We start from the raw sequence: 19,988 nt of genomic DNA, 5'->3' as shown, positions 1-19,988 counted from the left end.
CTTATTTTATGAATAACGATTAAGACTTTTCTAATTATAACTTAAATATCCACAAAATCTCCTGCAGACATTAACTGAAACAGGTCCAGGTATGAATTTTAGGGCACTGTTTTGTGAAGTATTCTCTGCATTTCCCCCATGCTTTTTGAAATTCTTGTCTGTTGTGATCTCTAATTGCCTCTGTTAATCTAGCCAGTTCAATATACTCTTACAGTTTGTCTTGTCGTTCCTTTTTTGTTGGCACAATTTCTTTTTTCCAGTTTTTAGCAGTTAGGATCCTTGCCGCTCCTGTGGCATAGAGGAATATTTTCTGATCTTCTCTTGCTATACCTGCGTCCATTATCCCTAGTAGAAAAGCTTCTGTGTTTTTTATAAAGTTATACTTAAACATTTTTTTAAGCTCGTCATATACTATGTTCCATAGAACATAGATTCCTTATCTTTGACATACTAGCTTTTCACAGACAGGGCTTAAAAAAAATGTGTAGGGAGAGCGTTCAAACACGCATTCTCCAGCGCCCGATCTTATTTCCAAAGTGTTCCTGTCCAGGTAAGACTTTACCTGACCATGTAGTTCAACCATCAATATGAATTTAAAGAGTTAAAGCCTGTTCAATAAGAATTCAACTACGCATAGTAAAAAGAGGAAAGTGTTTCTGTGGAAGAGAAAAAAAGGGGTTGTGTGAGATTCTTCTGGGCCACAACGTTTAGCTTCCTAATAGCCTCATCAGCTTTCATTTATGAAAACAAACTAAGTTTCTAGACCTTATGACATGGAATATATTATTAATTTGTTCATTTATGAATTGCCTTTTATTTATGTCGCAAGGTGGTTTACAAATGCAAACAGCTAAAAAATATTTTTTAAACAGTATAAAAAGCAGCTGAGCATCGCAAAATGAACAACGGAAACTTGCTGGGGAGAAAATGGATTTCTGCTAAGTCCAGGTAGTAAATATCTGCTGTATCTTAAAAGGGAAGCTGTACACAGAAAACCCTGAGTTACTGTATTTTTTGCTGTATAAGACTCACTTTCTCCCTCCTAAAAAGTAAGGGGAAATGTGTGTGCGTCTTATGGAGCGAATGCAGGCTGCGCAGCTATCCCAGAAGCCAGAACAGCAAGAGGGATTGCTGCTTTCGCTGCGCAGCGATCCCTCTTGCTGTTCTGAGATTCAGAATATATTTTTTTCTTGTTTTCCTCCTCCAAAAACTAGGTGCGTCTTGTGGTCTGGTGCATCTTATAGAGCGAAAAATATGGTACTTGAAATGGTGTGTAGACAATGGCTGTGGAAATATCAGAAACCAGAGACTGAGATTTTCATGGAGGTTTCTTCTGTTCCCTGCTAACCTCCTTCTCCCTTCCCATCACTTGCAAGCAAGATAATTTTTGCAGTTCTTCTTCCTTTCCTTTTCTGTTTAAAAAAGGCAGCACCGTGCAAAATAAGGGACATGTATCTGTTCCGTTTGCATAACGTACGCAGGTTTCAAAACCCTTGCATGCCTCTGTTCTTGCTTCAACTTTCGCCTTTCCTCAGCACGGTAGTTGTGCAACCTTGGGGCGAAATCTGGACCAGTTTGCAGGCCAGAGAAACTGAGCAGCAGCAAACGCCAGCGCTGGAAAGTTTTCCCCTTGGCGAGGGAGGTGTCTAAATATTTTGCTGCCCATCAGTAATGACTGAATCGTTCACTGTTGGAATCAGGGTTGCCCAGGAACGTTGAAACGGTGGTCAAGGGAGAGGGGAAGAGACAAACTAAGAAGAAGGGTAGAGGGAGGAATTTGGTTGGGTTGCTTTGCTATGTGAGCTTACTGAATTATTGGTACATCCAGGAAAAGAGGAAGGCTAAAAAAGAGGAGATATAAGAGACATCTTCAAATATCTCAAGGGCTGCCGCATGGAAGATGGAGCAAACTTGTTTACTCCTGCTCTGGAGAGTAGAACCTGAATCAATAGATTTGAATGAAAAGAAAGGAGATTCTGACTAAACATTGTAATAGAAAAAAATTTAAGGTCTTATATACAGTGGTACCTCAGGTTACATACGCTTCAGGTTACAGACGCTTCAGATTACAGACTCAGCTAACCCAGAAATAAAAGGGACGCGGGTGGCACTGTGGGTTAAACCACAGAGCCTTGACTTGCCGATCAAAAAGTCGGTGGTTCAAATCCCCGCGACGGGGTGAGCTCCCATTGCTCGGTCCCTGCTCCTGCCAACCTAGCAGTTCGAAAGCACGTCAAAGTGCAAGTAGATAAATAGGTACCACTCTGGTGGGAAGGTAAACGGCGTTTCCGTGCCCTGCTCTGGTTCACCAGAAGCGACTTAGTCATGGTGGCCACATGACCCGGAAGCTGTATGCCGGCCCTTCAGCCAATAAAGCAAGATGAGCGCCGCAACCCCAGAGTCGGCCACGACTGGACCTAATGGTCAGGGGTCCCTTTACCTTTACCTTAACCCAGAAATAGTTCAGGATGAGAACAGAAATCGTGCTCCGGCAGCAGCAGGAGGCCCCATTAGCTAAAGTGGTGCTTCAGGTTAAGAACAGTTTCAGGTTAAGAACGAACCTCCAGAACGAATTAAGTACTTAACCCGAGGTACCACTGTATATACTAAATGTTCATAAATGTACCAACCAAGCACAATCATAGATATGTGGACCACATGTCTGGAGCAGCACATGATGACCACCCTGAAACCATGTTGACTCCCAAACTAACCACATGTTTTCTCCGCAAGAAGGGAATGGGTGAGGGAACCTTCCCATTGTCTCAGGAATTTGGTAATCACCATCTCAAAGGAATGGCCAGACTACCAGGAAAGGCAATCAGATAAGGCATGATCAGATAACCTGGCAGACAGGAAAAACAACAGCATTCAAATTTCTGTTGTAGACCGCCTTTTCTGTGATGTAGGTATGATGTCTGTGGGGGGTGGCCTTGGGTTACACCCCTTCTGTGATGTATGTATGATGTATGGAGGGGCGGTCTGGAGCTCCAGGGCAGGGAATTTAAAATGTCTATATAAGGGCAGGCACACCTTTGTTCTGGGTCCTCCTCCTTTCCTGCGTGTGAGGGGAGCACCCTGTTGCAACAGATCAATAAAGATCAGGCTTACTAGCTGCTTTGCTTCTCTATATTCTCTGGTTGGCCTCTGTTATTTTCTCCTACCAATAGGGAACCCACTTAAGGACTCTATACGGGGTCTTGGATACCCCATAAGGGAAAAGGGACAGAATTGTTTACAACAGCATCAAGAAGTACTTTCTGACAGTAAGAGCTGTTCAGCAGTGGAACAGTCTCCCTTGGGAGGTGGAGAGATATATTGTTATGTTTTATTAGTGTGGGTTTGGGGGGTTCCATCTAGATCAGGTGTCGGCAAGGTTTACCGGCCACAGAGATCGTCCGTGGGCCAGACTGGTGCAGCGCGACGCCGGAAATTGCGTCTGCGCACGTCTGAGTGCCGGAAATCAATCCTGCACACGTCCAGGTGCCAGAAATCATGCCAGCACAGGAGCAATTTTCAGCATCTGGACATGCGCAGGCGCAATTTCCGGTATCAGCACGTGCACAGATGCGATTTCTGGTACCGCTCAGCAACTCCCCGCACCACACTGCGCTGGTTTAGCGCAGGGCGCGGGGGACTCACCGAGTGGGCGGTTTGATTCAGGGGCGGCTCGGGGGCCGGTAAAACGGTTGTCGGGGCCGCATCTGGCCCATGGGCCGCACGTTGCCTACCCCTGATCTAGATGATGCCCTGAATCCCTTCCAATTTGGGGGGGTCCTGTGCCCAGGGACCCTAAGAATCTAACACAGGATTCTGTTGCTGAACTGGTCAGACAAGTTTCTTTGCAAGGCAATGACCTTAGCTGGCCATCCAAGTGTCCTCATTAGCATCCCAAAAGAATGAACTCAGTTGCAAGAGCTACAGCTAAGTTATGGTGTCATCCAGGGTAATGTGTGGACCTTTCCTTCCCACCCAACCCCCCAATAGCTATCTGCTATGTAGGAAGGAGAACAATTGCCAGAAAGTTGTGTGTAAGCCAAGCTGGTAGTAGGTGGAAGTTGGAGACACAGAGACCTGCTTGCTTCGACTAATGGAGAAGCGAGATCTGCTGGGGGTGGCTAATGCACTGAGACCCTCCATCCTACGGTCTGGCTGTTGTTGTTGTTTAGTCGTTTACTCGTGTCCGACTCTGGTGACCCCATGGACCAGAGCATGCCAGGCACTCCTGTCTTCCACTGCCTCCTGCAGTTTGGTCAAACTCATGTACACTTCTTCTCATATCTGAAGAAGTCTGCATGCATACAAAAGCTCATACCAATAACAAACTTAGTTGGTCTCTAAGGTGCTACTAAGGGACGCGGGTGGCGCTGTGGGTTAAACCACAGAGCCTTGACTTGCCGATCAAAAAGTCGGTGGTTCGAATCCCCGCAATGGGGTGAGCTCCCATTGCTCGGTCCCTGCTCCTGCCAACCTAGCAGTTCGAAAGCACGTGAAAGTGCAAGTAGATAAATAGGTACCGCTCTGGCGGGAAGATAAACGGCGTTTCCGTGCACTGCTCTGGTTCGCCAGAAGCGACTTAGTCATGCTGGCCACATGACCCGGAAGCTGTATGCCGGCTCCTTCAGCCAATAAAGCAAGATGAGCGCCGCAAACCCAGAGTCGGCCACGACTGGACCTAATGGTCAGGGGTCCCTTTACCTTTACCTTTAAGGTGCTACTGGAAGGAATTTTTTTAATTTTTATTTTGTTTTGACTACGGCAGACCAACACGGCTACCTACCTGTAAAGGGAAACTAGTGGTCAGAGAGATATCTATGCAGATTTCAGGTATTCTTAACTGAGAAGCTTTTGCCTGCGGGTCGAATTTTCACCAGATGGGGGCCCTGTACACAGAGCCAGCAGTCCACAGAGTCAGCAGTCCCTGGCAGTACCCTGTACCGCTAGTTGTGGAGATGAAGCAATGCACAGCATTGTTACAAGGAAGAGCATCAAAGCCTGTTGGTCTCTCTCTGTCTCTTTGCTGAGCCCTAAACAAATCTGTGTGGGATTAGGTAACACGATTAACTTATTGTACACAATATGATAACTGCTTTTATGGAACAAACGTTTGCAGTCTGGAGTCAACATTTACATCTCCCCAATTCCCAGGCAATGATTGTGTAACTATCAGATTGGGAATGTGCTGCCAAGGAGCAAAAACAACACAATTGACCCTCTCTCACAAAAGCTCTCTTGGTATGCAGTTGGGAAGCAAGCTTTCAGTTGCAAAACCTTGTGTAGGGAGGGGCTAGAATAACGGATAGCTTTATCAATACTGGATAATCAAATGGTGCAGCTTTTCCTGGAGTACTTGAAGCAGATAGGAGGTGTGTGTCGAGGTCTAAAAGTTCTTCTGTTGTTGTTGTTGTTGTTTAGTCGTTTAGTCATGTCCGCCTCTTCGTGACCCCATGGACCAGAGCACGCCAGGCACTCCTGTCTTCCACTGCCTCCCGCAGTTTGGTCAAACTCCTGCTGGTAGCTATCCAACCATCTCATCCTCTGTCGTCCCCTTCTCCTTGTGCCCTCCATCTTTCCCAACATCAGGGTCTTTTCCAGGGAGTCTTCTCTTCTCATGAGGTGGCCAAAGTATTGGAGCCTCAGCTTCAGGATCTGTCCTTCCAGTGAGCACTCAGAGCTGCTTTCCTTCAGAATGGAGAGGTTTGATCTTCTTGCAGTCCATGAGACTCTCAAGAGTCTCCTCCAGCACCATCATTCAAAAGCATCCATTCTTTGGCGATCAGCCTTCTTTATGGTCCAGCTCTCACTTCCATACATCACTACTGGGAAAACCATAGCTTGAACTATACGGACCTTTGTCGGCAAGGTGATGTCTCTGCTTTTGAAGATTCTCCTATGTGAAAATAAAAACGGGGACAAAACTAGAATCCATTGACTCTTATCTGTCATTAGCTCTAGCGCCACCTACTTTTGGACTCCCTGCCTGTTCCCCTGTCCCTAGTTTTTCCCACCTGGAATCGTAAAATTGTAGAGTTGGAAGGGACCTTGAGTTCTTCTTGATGTTTAGTCAGAATCTCTTTTCTTGAAGGCTGATGCTGATGGTTCGAGGGAGTAGGGTATGTCTAATCTTGAAAAGAGGAGAATGAGAGGAGATATGATAGCCATCTTCAGCTTGTTTTCTCCTGCTCTGGTCTCCTTTTTTCCAGGCTAAACATGCCCAACTCCCTCATAAGGCTTAGTTTCCAGACCCTCGATCTTCTTGGTTTTCCTCTACACACTTTCCAGCTGGTCAATATCCTTCTTAAATTGTGGTGCTGGAATTAGACACAGTATTCCAGATGTGGTCTGACCAAGGCAGAAGAGAAAAGTATTATTATTATTATTATTATTATTATTATTATTATTAAAATTTATACACCGCCCTATACCCGTAGGTCTCAGGGCGGTTTACAAGGTAAAAGTACTATTACTTCGGTTGATTTGGGACACTATATAGTGGTACCTCTGATTATGAAGTTAATTCGTTCCAGAGGTCCATTCTTAACCTGAAACCATTCTTAACCTGAGGTACCACTTTAGCTAATGGGGCCTCCAGTTGGTGCCGCACGATTTCTGTTCTCATCCTGAGGTAAAGTTCTTAACCCGAGGTACTACTTCCGGGTTAGTGGAGTCTGTAACCTGAAGCGTTTGTAACCTGAGGTGTTTGTAACCCGAGGTACCACTGTACTTTGGTTGATGCAGCCTAGAATAGCATTAGCTTTCTGTTTTTGCTACTCCATCACACTGTGGACACATTCATTACTGGCAAACCAGGTGTCCCCCATCTTATATTTGTGCAGCTGTGTAGAATCTTAGATTTGTCCCTATTGAAATTTATTTTGTTACTTCTCCAATCTGTTAAGGTTTCTCAAATCCCTGTCTTCAGTGGCACTGGCTACCCCGGCCATCTTGGTGTCCCAGTTTGGTGTCATCTGTGTGTGATCCCAGGATTGTACAAACAAGAGTACAATTTGGGGAAAGTCAGGAGATCTTTTTTCCAGGCTCAAATCAATTCGTTCTGTTTTGTACAGAAAACTGACATATACTAAGGAACATCTTCTCCGTTGTGGAGAATCCATTTGTGAGAAACAGAAGTCCAACTCATAGCTGGTCTCTTGGGATAAGGCTATTTTAAATCTCTGGTCACTGGCTCGAAACCTCTTTTGACAATCTATACTGCCACCTTGTGTGGTTTTAACTTTTTTTAAAAAAGAGCAAAGCCAATCTCATCACACTGATTTCATCTCTGCTGTTTTTAAAAGATGGGGCTTGGCTCTCTGGCAGATGACATGCGAAAGGCCTGCGGTGGCAAAGACTAGCCACCATGGTTAAAAGTAAAGGTAAAGGGGCCCCTGACCATCAGTAATAATAATAATAATAATAATAATAATAATAATAATAATAATAATTTATTTGTACCCCGCCCATCTGACTGGGTTTTCCCAGCCACTCTGGGTGCCTTCAAACAAAGAGTAAAAATATATTAGAATGTCACACATTAAAAACAGGACTACCTTCAGATGTTCAGGTCCAGTCACAGATGACTCTGGGGTTGTGGCGCTCATCTCGCTTTACTGGCCGAGGGAGCCGGCGTACAGCTTCCGGGTCATGTGGCAGCATGACTAACCCGCTTCCGGCGAACCAGAGCAGCGCACGGAAACGCCGTTTACCTTCCCGCCAGAGTGGTACCTATTTATCTACTTGCACTTTGATGCGCTTTCGAACTGCTAGGTTGGCAGGAGCAGGGACCGAGCAATGGGAGCTCACCCCGTCGCGGGAATTCGAACCGCCAACCTTCCGATCAGCAAGCCCTAGGCTCTGTGGTTTAACCCACAGCACTGCCATCAACAGTTCCCTCTTGCATGAATTTGTCCAATCCTTTTTGAAAGCCATCTCAGCTGGTGGCCATCATGTGGCAGCGAGTTCCATAGTTTAATTACATGATGCGTGGAGGAGGGCTTTGCTCTATCAGTCCTGAATCTCCCAACATTCACTTCTCTGAAGTGCACTCCTCCAGGCAAAATAATAGTAGATAAACATGCAGTGAAATGTGCCTTATTAGGGGAAAGTATGTCTAAAGATTCCTTGCACGTGGGAGCCGTGTGTCTGAGCAATGCAGAAGAGGCCCAGATACTGTGTCCTCTAAGCCACAATTACTCAACTTTAAGAAGGGGCAATGTGAAGAAATGTTCAGCAAGGGAGGCCTGCAATGTTCGCCTTCCCCAAAAGGCTGCAGCTTGTCATTCAAAAGGAACTCGGAAACTTCTCTGACACCTTTGTCAACATGCCCCTCGATTTCCCAATGCTAAGGTACCTGGGTTTCTTCCACCACCCCATACGCAAGAAGCTAGTTCTCCTGCTTCCACCCGCGTTTCCTTTCTGTGCTCACATATCTCTTGCTACATGGACCCCAGTGAATTCTGCGCTCTCATGTTGCAACAGTGACAGCAGTCCTTGAACATCCTTCCTCATCAGCCGGCAAGATTGGGTTGGTGACCAATGGAAAGACTGTATCTCAGTGGCAGGGCTTGTGATTTGGACATGGAAAGTCCCCAGTCCAAGTTGAAAGGAGAGGGTGAAAGGTGCTATCTTTCTAGAAAAAGAAGTGCCAGAACTCACCCTAAACGCCTCTCTTTTTTTCTTAGAATGGCGCACACCTGAAAGGTGCCAGAACGCAACTGAGAGGGGCTAGAACAGCCTGCCCCTGATGGGAGGGATGTGGGTGGCGCTGTTTACCTTCCCGTCACAGTGGTACCTATTTATCTACTTGCACTGGCGTGCTTTCGAACTGCTAGGTTGGCAGGAGCTGGGACAGAGCAACACTCCGTCGCGGGGATTCGAACTTCCCACCTTCCAATCGGCAAGCCCTAGGCTCTGTGGTTTAGACCACAACACCACCCGAGCCCCAGAAAACCATAGAGTGGTAAGGTACCCCAAAATGTCATGCAGTCCAACCTGCAATGCAGAGAATGCCAGTTTCATCAATGTAACACAAGTCAACTGAGATGTTTTTTCCAACTTATGTTTGTTTCCAGTCTCCTCCAACAGCTCACAAAGTTAATGGCGCCAATCTAAGATGCAACGGTTTCTTCTTCCCACATTCCTGTGCCTGTTTTAGCTGTGCAGAGGAAACATTTAATTAAAAATAACTTTTACTATGGATTTATGCAGCACATTTATTCATTTGGTGATGACCCAGATAGTGAGATTATCTCTCCTCTCACCACAAGTCTAAAAAACTGATTTGTGTTTCCTAGAATTCCTTCCAACTGCCTCACAGTGACTCTTAGGTTTTCTTTTGACTTTCTCGGAATCATATCCATTTGGTGGTCTCTTCAAATTTAGATGGATTTCCTTTCTGGTTCCCGCCAGAGATATCTCAAGAGGTCAGAGCGAAAGGGCCTAACTCAAGGTTTCCATTATGTGGATGCTGTCCCGACCTCTGAAGTTTTGAAAGCCTGCCAGTCTCTGTCAAAACTGGCCAGGAAGTGTCTTTCAGTGGTGCAACTTTTGTGAGCTCAAGAGTCATACAGAAACTTCATCACCTAAGAAACATGAGCAAAAATACACACAGTAGAGGAAACTGTGAGTGAAAATGCATCTATTTGTGAACATAGCATACACAAATGCATCGTATTAGGGGGAATTGCTTGCAAAAAATATATGTATATTTGGGAGATGCATACATTAAAATGCTAATAAGCTATCATGAGGAGATGATAGATGATAGATAGATGATAGATGATAGATAGATGATGATGATAGATAGATAGATAGATAGATAGATAGATAGATAGATAGATAGATAGATATAGATGATAGATAGATGATAGATTAGATAGATAGATAGATAGATGATAGATAGATAGATAGATAGATAGATGATAGATGATAGATATAGAGATAGATAGATGATAGATGATAGATAGATAGATGATAGATAGATAGATAGATAGATAGATAGATAGATAGATGATAGATATAGATGATAGATAGATAGATAGATAGATAGATAGATAGATAGATGATAGATAGATAGATAGATGGTAGATAGATAGATAGATGATAGATAGATGATAGATAGATGATAGATTAGATAGATAGATAGATAGATAGATAGATAGATAGATAGACAGATAGAAATATAGATCGATAGATGATATATAGATAGATGATAGATAGATAGATAGATAGATAGATAGATAGATAGATGATAGATAGATAGGTAGATGATAGATAGATAGATAGATAGATAGATAGATAGACAGACAGACAGATGATAGATAGATAGATAGATGAGATAGATAGATAGATAGATAGATAGATAGATAGATAGATAGATGATAGATAGATAGATGATAGATAGATAGATAGATAGATAGATAGATGATAGATAGATAGATAGATAGATAGACAGACAGATGATAGATAGATGATAGATAGATGATATAGATAGATGATAGATAGATAGATAGATAGATGATAGATGATAGATAGATAGATAGATGATAGATAGATAGATAGATAGATAGATAGATAGATAGATAGACTCTCTCGCTCGCTCTCTGTATTTCATGAATTGCTGTGGAATTGTGGAGAACTGAACTTAAGAGCGGAAATATGAAAAGCTGAAAGAAACCAAAATTGTCAGGTCCGTCCATCCTCAGTTACATTATTCAGCAGGCATTGGGTCATACAGAAAATGTATTTCTTTGGACTTAGAATGACAGAACCATAGAATTGTAGAGTTGGAAAGGAGCACAAGAGTGATCTAGTCCAACCCCTTGCAATATGGGAATCTCAGCTAAAGCATCCATGACAGACACCCATCCAACCTCTCAGTGCTTTTTTCCCGGGGGGACGCAGGGGTACACATACCCCTAAACATTTTGTGAATCTTTGAACTTTTGTCCATTTATTGTATTTATTTTTCCTGATTTGAACTGTAAAATAGTGATTTTCTTGAGTCAAAGTGAGAGTACTCCTAAATTTTTTTTTTTAAGAAAAAAGCACTGCAACCTCTGCTTAAAAACCTACAATGGAGGAGCGGCCACAGTCTCCCGAGGGAGTCCATTCCACTGTCCAACAGCTCTTGAGGAAACTGATTTCGGATGGGGAATTTCGCTTTGTTTCATACTTGCATTGGAACCTTCTGATGGCACCTTGTGCCTAGTTCCAAACGGAGACCTTCAGTTGACAGGGTGGATTATAAATACTGCTACGTATCACGTCAATCTCTGAGCGGTGAGACATCTCAAGGGTCCCAGGGACTTAGCCAGGCTCAGATTCCTTGGTCAGCAGAGACTGTGGTGTCTTCAGGATATATGGTTTTATTTACACATATCTACAGCCTGTATGTATGGAAATGAGAATGTATGGAAGTGAGAGCTGGATCATGAAGAAGGCTGATCACCGAAGAATTGATACTTATACTCGGCCCATCTGACTGGCTTTCCCCAGCCACTCAGAGTGGATCCCAACAGGATATTAAAAACACGATAAAACACCAAACATTAAAAAACATTCCCTAGACAGGGCTGCCTTCAGATGTCTTCTAAAAGTCAGGTAGCTGTTTATTTCCTTGACATCTGATGGGAGGGCGTTCCACAGGGCGGGCGCCACCACTGAGAAGGCCCTCATTGGCGACCACCTTCTGTCGGTGCCTTATTTTGCCCTTATTAAGACACAAGGGACATGGAGATCAGTAGGTGAGAAGTAAGGAAAGGGACACTGTGTGACTAATAGCGGATGAGCTTTTTTGCACAGCCAATAAAAAAGAAAAAGAAACAGTCCTGAAGAAAAGGAATGTGGCAATGCCTTTTTTATATATATAATGAACCCGGCTCATTCTAGGTCTTCTGGGTTAAGATTAACCAGACCGGATGAGCTGTGGTTAAAGGAAAACATAATGAGCACCGGGCTGTGTGACTTGGCACCAAAAAAGCTTGCCGGATATGGTCTCCCCTGCAAGCTAATGGTTGACTACTTGGGGGGGGGGCGCAGAGTTAACCATTTTGAAAAGCCTTGGGTGCATTTTCTTTCTGGGCAAAGTCCAGCAGCCGTAGAACAGAATAATGAGCAAAAAACCCCAAAGCCCACAAAACCCACATCTCATGAGGTCAGCAGGATGTTTAGCACCACGAGTCCCAGGACTCGCTTCCCCCAATGTCGTATTCTCAAGAAGGAAGCTGAAGTCTTGGGCAAGATCCTGCAGAGACCCAACGATTCTCACGCAACCAAAGAGGAAGTCAGGAAGCCAACGGAAGAGGGGCGAGGGATAGAAATCGATTGTTATTATTTATTAGAAGTATTAGTGTGGATTGGGGGTGTTCCATCTAGATGATGCCCTGAATCCCTTCCAATTTGGGGGGTCCTGTGCCCAGGGACCATTAGAATCTAACACAGGATTCTGTTGCTGAGCTGGTGAGACAATTTTCTTTCTGAGGAAATGACCTTAGCTGACCATCCAAGTGTCCTCATCAGTGTCCCAAAAGAATGAACTTGGTTGCAAGAGCTACAGCTAAGTTATGGTGTCATCCAGGGTAATGTGTGGACCTTTCCTTCCCACCCAACCCCCCAATACCTAGCTGCTAGGTAGTAAGGAGAACAATTGCCAGAAAGTTGTGTGTAAGCCAAGCTGGTAGCAGGTGGAAGTTGGAGACACAGAGACCTGCTTGCTTTGACTAATGGAGAAGCGAGATCTGCTGGGGTGGGGGTAGTTAATGCACTGAGACTCTCCATCCTACAGTCAGGCTGTTGTTGTTGTTTAGTTGTTTAGTTGTATTCAACTCTTCATGACACCACCTTCTTGTGCCCTTGTGCCCTCAATCTTTCCCAGCATCAGGGTCTCTTCTCATGAGGTGGCCAAAGTATTGGAGCCTCAGCTTCAGGATCTGTCCTTCCAGTGAGCACTCAGGGCTGATTTCTTTCAGAATGGAGAGGTTTGATCTTCTTGCAGTCCATGGGACCATTGTTGTTGTTGTTTAGTCATGTCCGACTCTTCGTGACCCCATGGACCAGAGCACGCCAGGCACTCCTGTCTTCCACTGCCTCCCGCAGTTTGGTCAAACTCATGTTGGTAGCTTCAAGAACACTGTCCAACCATCTCGTCCTCTGTCGTCTCCTTCTCCTTGTGCCCTCCATCTTTCCCAACATCAGGGTCTTTTCCAGGGAGTCTTCTCTTCTCATGAGGTGGCCAAGGCTTGGAGCCTCAGCTTCAGGATCTGTCCTTCCAGTGAGCACTCAGGGCTGATTTCCTTCAGAATGGATAGTTTTGATCTTCTTGCAGTCCATGGGACTCTCAAGAGTCTCCTCTAGCACCAGAATTCAAAAACACCCATTCTTTGGCGATCAGCCTTCTTTATGGTCCAGCTCTCACTTCCATACATCACTACTGGGAAATAGCTTTAACTATACGGACCTTTGTCGGCAAGGTGATGTCTCTGCTTTTTAAGATGCTGTCTAGGTTTGTCATTGCTTTTCTCCCAAGAAGCAGGCATCTTTTAATTTCGTGACTGCTGTCACCATCTGCAGTGATCACCTCTTACTCACCTTTTATTCAAACTAAAAAGTCCCAGACGCCACGACCTTTCTTCACAAGGGAGGCGCTCCATCCTCCACCAAGTATTTCGGTTGCCCTTTCCCGAACCCTTTCCTGCTCTTATTTATGCGTATACAAGCCCAGCACAACGGCAGGTATTAAATTCCTTGCAAGGTGAGGAACATTAATCAAAGAGAGCCAGCCTTTCCCAGCTGCATTCATGCCACAATCTCTTATTACACAGAATCTCAACACAATTGTTTCCCGGTGAGTCTCACCTTGATATCTGTTGAGATAGCAGAGTAGGGAGAAAAAGACAGACACCTTCATTGTTCCAATGGCATGTTTTGCGGACTCTAAATTCCTCCCCAGGTGACAAACTGGCAACGCTTTCTGCCAAGGCAGCACTTGATGGATTTCCAATTTATCTTGGCTTTCCTGTTCTGTGTTTTTCCTCCATTGTCCACTCTGAATATGTTTGTTTCTTTTGTCCTTTGCGGTGTTGATGCTTTGCAAGAGGTGGAACGGTGATAGCCATTATTATTATCATTATTGCTAATATTGTTATTATTCTTGTATGATTGGGCCTTTCGACCATTGAGGCGTATCAGGTACAATCAACAATGTTATCTGCAGCCATCCGTTTGCATAAATAAAAGCCCCACTGTGCATTTCCGGAAAATTGCCAGTGGAATCCCCGTGCAGCTCATTTAGCAAGCTGAACCAATGAGCTGTCATATCATGAATGCTTTAGAGTCACAAAAAAAGCCTTCCTTGGCATCTGCTTTTCGATCACCCTTGAGAGGTCTGCATGATGGGTGTTATGTACTGAGTTGAATAGGATCCATAATGCAGCAGTCTGATTGGTCCTAGAACAATAGGATCCAGAATGCAGCAGTCTGATTGGTCCACAAGAGCAGTGGCGTAGCGTGGGGGGTGCAGGGGGGGCCGGCCGCACCGGGCGCAACATCTGGGGGGGGGCGCGCTCGCACTCGCAGCTCTCTGCCCCTACCTGGCTCACTCACTCTCTCTCACTGCAGTGCTGGCTGTGCGAATCCGATCCGAGCCGCTGGGTCGCCGCCCACTGTGGAGGGGGTGGGTGCCAGGCGTGCGGTGCGGAGAGAGAGCGAGGGACTATCTGGGGGAGGCACAGTGCAGCGGCCGCCCAGCGCAGCGCTGAGCGCGGGAGAGAACCACACCAGACCAGCCCAGGCAGCAGCAAGAAGAAGCTGGCAGCGGCGGCAGGTTAGGGGTTAGGGGGCGCAAATTACTTGCCTTGCCCCGGGTTAGGGGGCGCAAATTACTTGCCTTGCCCCGGGTGCTGACAACCCACGCTACGCCGCTGCACAGGAGTCACCCAATCCAGCTCCAGGTGGAAGTAAATCCACAACCTGATTGGCCTACAGGAGAATCCCGGAATTAGCCAATCACATGGTACCCATTGTGTAAATAATGTATATAAAGCAGATACTTTGGGGGAACATTCATTCCTCCTCACCACCATGAGCTGAATAAAGAGCATGAAATCCACTCTCGACTCTGAGTATATTTCAATGGATATCTATCTTTGCAACTGGGAAAGGCTTGGGGCATTGCAAAACATGCTTTGAACAGAAAGTCTGCGTGAAAACGCCTGTGACCATGGGACTCGGCGGGCACCTTTAGCGCCCCCCCAACTCGCTAAGGAATCCACTAATGGGCTCCGAAGTGAAGAGGGGGAAGTGGCGCGGTGCTGTGAGTCAACTGCTATTTCCGTGGAGCGAAGCCGCATAGCCGTTGCCGGAGAGCGCTGCCTTTTTCCTGGGACAATTTGGACTCTAAAATAAGCACCCGTGAGTACTTAGATTTTGAACAACTGGACATTAAATGGGGACTTGTGAGCAGAAAGGAATTGGATCTTAAAAATCTATTTCAATTCGGTACGGAACGGGAAGGTCTAAACAGGAAGTCAGCCTTCCGTTCTTTTGTAGACAGAATATAGCAAAGACAACGTAAACTAGAGCTCAGGAAATCGCCTTTAAAGGATTGGATTTCATCATTTAAAACTGTGGAACCCCCCTTCGACAGCAGGAGAAGAAGGGGGATCTTTTTCGGACTGTTTAAAGCGAGTTTAAAGTAAAGCAACTTTCCTCCGTCCTGATCCTGGAGCGGGGTGTCAGGACTAACGTTTGAAGTTCATTGACCAGAGACAAACGTTTTTGACAGATAGCTAAAAGAATGAGAAACATAGTGATTCCACTGTTCCCTTTCGCATTTTAAAGGAATAAATATTGACAAAGTATCTCAAAAAGGGAAACTTTGTTGCAAGAACAAATAGAAGTTTTCCCCCTAGAGGGAGACTGTGAAACTGTAAACAACTCCAGGGAGCCGGCAGCTGTTACAGATTACAATCGTGGGAATAGGCATTTGACCTTGCAGGACAATGTATTCAGAAGCTTTGTTGTGTGCTTTCTATAAAACAAATGCCCTACTGGAACAGTTACATGAGAAGGTGAATTTGATTGCGACTTCGACTAGAAACTTTGAACAGGCAGTGGGAAATTTTGAACAGACAGTGGGAAAATATGTGGAGCCCACCCAGGAATTAAATCAGGAGTGTGTCCTGACAGAACAGGCCCAACAGGAATATGAGTTTTCGGACTTGACAAATGAACTTGGAAAAAGCCAGATTTGGAAAGAAAAAGTTTGGTTTGGCTTGGAAATGGGGGGCTGGATTGACCCCCCTATGCTGGGATGTTTGGACTTCTCAAATCTGGCAATGGGCCGTGAGATGTTTGGGATTGTGGGGGCTCTTAATTTTGGAGGGTCTTTGAAACATGCTTTTAAATACCACATGGAATTCAGTGCTGAATATGGAAAGGGGGCTGATCTGTCGAGAAGGGTTAAAAATATTGCCAAGCTGGAGTTATCACGAGCAGGAGACAAGGGAAAATACAGTTACAAATATGAAGAAGAGCTGCGGAAGGGACATGGAAGAGACTTGAGGGCCTCGGATATAAGGTTGCCAGGTTAATGGGCTAGATCGATGGGATAATGACTGACAAAACCCGGAACCAGGAGGAAGGGACGTTGGATGAAGATTGGATCTGTTTGCATTTTTTTTTCTACCATTAGAACTGTTTTATAAAATTGATGAATGTTAGAAAAATGTTGGAATAAAATTAATCAGCTTTAGTAAAGATGTTTAAAGAATTATGAAAGAATATTATGGCTATGAGAAGTTGGTAAGGATAAGATTTAAGTTTTAAGCTTTAAGGTTTATTTTCTTATAGAAAGATAAGATTAAAATAGTTTAGAGTAATGTAATGACAGAATATTATGAAATATGGAAAGGATTTGCTGGGATAATTAATAACTAGGATACAAAGAAAGGGAGGAGGAGGAGGTCAAAGAAAGAAGGTAATGACAGTTGAGGATTCGAGAATAATGAATTTGTTTTTAAATGTTCTTAATTGTCTGTGGTGTATTTTTGTATTTTTTTTCTGTCTCTTTTTCTTATTTTTGAATTTGTATTCGTATGTTTGGAAGGGGTTTGTTTTTTTCTTTTCCTACTTTGTTAACTGTCTTTATTTTGTATTTTCTTCTGCTTTTATTTTACTTTGTAACACTTTGAAAATTTTAATAAATATCTTATAAAAAAAAAAGAAAGTCTGCGTGAAAACGAGCGAGGGAAAGGCAGGCAAGGCAGGCAAGAACCATGGGGACAGTGCAGGGCAAGTAGTAGGAGAGCTGTGAAGGTATGGTTCAGTCATAATCTTAAAGACTGACATGAAAACATCAGAAGAGACCTGCTGAATCAAGACAAGACCCATCGAGTCCAGCATCCTGTTCTCACAGTGGCCAGCCTGTGGAAAGCATGCAAGGAGGATGTGGGCGCAACAGCATTCTCCCTGCTTGTGATTCCCAGCATTTGGAAACTCACTGGAGTTTCCAGTGGAGTCTCCTTCTTTGGAGGTCTTTAAGCAGAGGCTTGACAACCATATGTCAGGAGTGCTCTGATGGTGTTTCCTGCTTGGCAGGGGGTTGGACTCGATGGCCCTTGTGGTCTCTTCCAACTCTATGATTCTATGATTCACTGCTTCCAGCAGTGGAGATGGAACATCGCCACCCTTTCTTCTTCTCTGGCGATCCCTCGTAGTCGGGTAAGATTGTCTTCCATAAACATGGTTTTAACAGTGAGTCCGTAAGTGACTGTGGAGGCCAATTCTGGATCCACACGTCCTTCCACAGTGGGGACACAGGTTTCTGGGCAGGAGTTGATCACGGTGTGGATGTGCCAAGCGTGCCTTCCTCTTAGCACCTTTCTCCCTTGCATCCTGAGTTTGAGTGTCTTCAAAGCCCATGACACCTTTGGTAAAGGCTGTTCTCCAACTGGGGCACTCGCAGGCCAGTGTTTCCCAGTTGTCGGTGTTTATACTACATTTTTAAAGATTTGCCTTGAGACAGTCTTTAAACCTCTTTTGATGACCACCAGCATTACGCTTCCCATTTTAAGTTCGGAATAGAGTACAGTGGTACCTCAGATTACGAACTTAATTCGTTCCAGAGGTCCGTACTTAACCCGAAACTGTTCTTAACCTGAGGTGTGCTTTCGCTAATGGGGCCTCCCGCTGCTGCTGTGCCACTGGCGCGTGATTTCCATTCTGGGGCAAAGTTCGTAACCCGAGGTACTACTTCCATGTTAGCGGAGTTTGTAACCCGAAGCGTTTGTAACTGCAGGTACCATTGTAGTTGCTTTGGAAGACAATAATCAAGCATCCGCACATGACCGGTCCAATGAAGTTGATGTTGAAGAATCATTGCTTTGACACTGGTGATCTTTGCTTCTTCCAGTCAGAGGCGTAGGAAGGTCAGGTGGTACCCGGTGCAGAAAATTTCTTGTCGCCCCCCCCACACCTTAATTTATATATATATATATTTTCCTGCAAAAATGGTTTTACGTTATTTCATATTTTCTTACAAAGAAATGTGGATTCTGAGCCTCTGATAACAAGTAGGCGACTGCGGACAGATACTTAAATCTACAGGATGGATTGTGTTTTGCTTGTGTTATTTTATTTATATTTATTGTTTATTTATTTAATAAAAATTGTTTTAAACAACCTGCAAAGTGGTTTACCAAAACAAACACAAAAAACCACCACAGCAGTAAAATCAAGAAAAATTAACAACCCTAAATTAAAGCATACAAAAACTAAAATATTAAGATTAAAATGACTTCAACTTCCTAAGCATCTAGGTACGCTTGCCTAAAGAAGAGTGCTTTTAGCATGTGCTCAAAAAGAGTCTAGCACATGCTCTGTTGAAATTTCAGCCTTCGCGACATAGGAAGTTTTCATGGAGGAGGGTCAAGATATTAACTGATATGCATGAAATTTCATATGTAGCTATATAATCCCTAGTGTAGTAAGATAATAATAATAATAATAATAATAATAATAATAATAATAATAATTTATTATTTGTACCCCGCCCATCTGGCTGGGTTTCCCCAGCCACTCTGGGCGGCTTCCATAGAAACAAAAAATACAGTAAAATATCACAGATTAAAAGCTTCCCTGAACAGGGCTGCCTTAAGATGCCCTCTAAATGTCAGGTAGTTATTTATTGCTTTGACATCTGATGGGAGGGCGTTCCACAGGGCGGGCGCCACTACCGAGAAGGCCCTCTGCCTGGTTCCCTGTAACCTCACTTCTCGCAGTGAGGGAACCGCCAGAAGGCCCTCAGAGCTGGACCTCAGCGTCCGGGCAGAACGATGGGGGTGGAGACGCTCCTTCAGGTATACTGGGCCGAGGCCGTTTAGGGCTTTAAAGGTCAACACCAACACTTTGAATTGTGCTCGGAAACGTACTGGGAGCCAATGTAGGTCTTTCAAGACCGGTGTTATGTGGTCTTGGCGGCCGCCCCCAGTCACCAGTCTAGCTGCCGCATTCTGGATTAATTGTAGTTTCCGGGTCACCTTCAAAGGCAGCCCCATGTAAAGCGCATTGCAGTAGTCCAAGCGGGAGATAACCAGAGCATGCACCACTCTGGCGAGACAGATAAGACCTTTGGAGCAGGCATTTTCAAAAAAAAAGTTTTTAATGAACCACCCTAGTAGGGCAGTAATTGTTCCTTGATAAATTGTCACCCCCCCCCCATGATGGCACCTGGGGCGACCTGCCCCCCCCTTCCTATGCCCCTGCTTCCAGTACACTGGCTTTAGTTTGTCTGTCTTCCCAAGTGATGTGATCGCTCTGTGGGCCAGATCGCGATTGCATAGACACAATTTCTGGCGTCTGCGCAGATGCGACTTCCAGCGCTGCGAAAGCGAGTCCCCGTCTGCACTGCACCGGTTTAGCGCAGCTCGCGGGGACTTACCAAGCGGGCGGCTCGGTTCGGGGGCGGCTCGTGGGCCGTTTAAACGACCTCC

The 19,988-nt window shown here is 44.8% G+C and overlaps 1 long non-coding RNA gene across 2 annotated transcripts in view; it reads left to right on the top strand.

Annotated features, from left to right (window-relative positions):
* Positions 1 to 5,829: 5,829 nt before the first annotated feature.
* Positions 5,830 to 19,988, top strand: part of LOC308459223 — a 207,841-nt gene continuing 193,682 nt past the window's right edge. The window contains exon 1 of one of the 2 annotated variants that reach the window (XR_013977919.1): positions 5,830 to 5,863. This is a non-coding gene — a long non-coding RNA (uncharacterized lncRNA). Of the gene's footprint in view, positions 5,864 to 13,436; positions 13,470 to 19,988 lie in introns of those variants that run through there. The other variant, XR_013977920.1, reaches the window with a different exon arrangement.

This window comes from Podarcis pityusensis (genome assembly GCF_964106645.2).
Source record: "Podarcis pityusensis genome assembly, chromosome: 12".
Classification (NCBI taxonomy): Eukaryota; Metazoa; Chordata; class Lepidosauria; order Squamata; family Lacertidae; genus Podarcis; species Podarcis pityusensis.
This window is presented reverse-complemented; position numbering and strand designations above follow the sequence as displayed.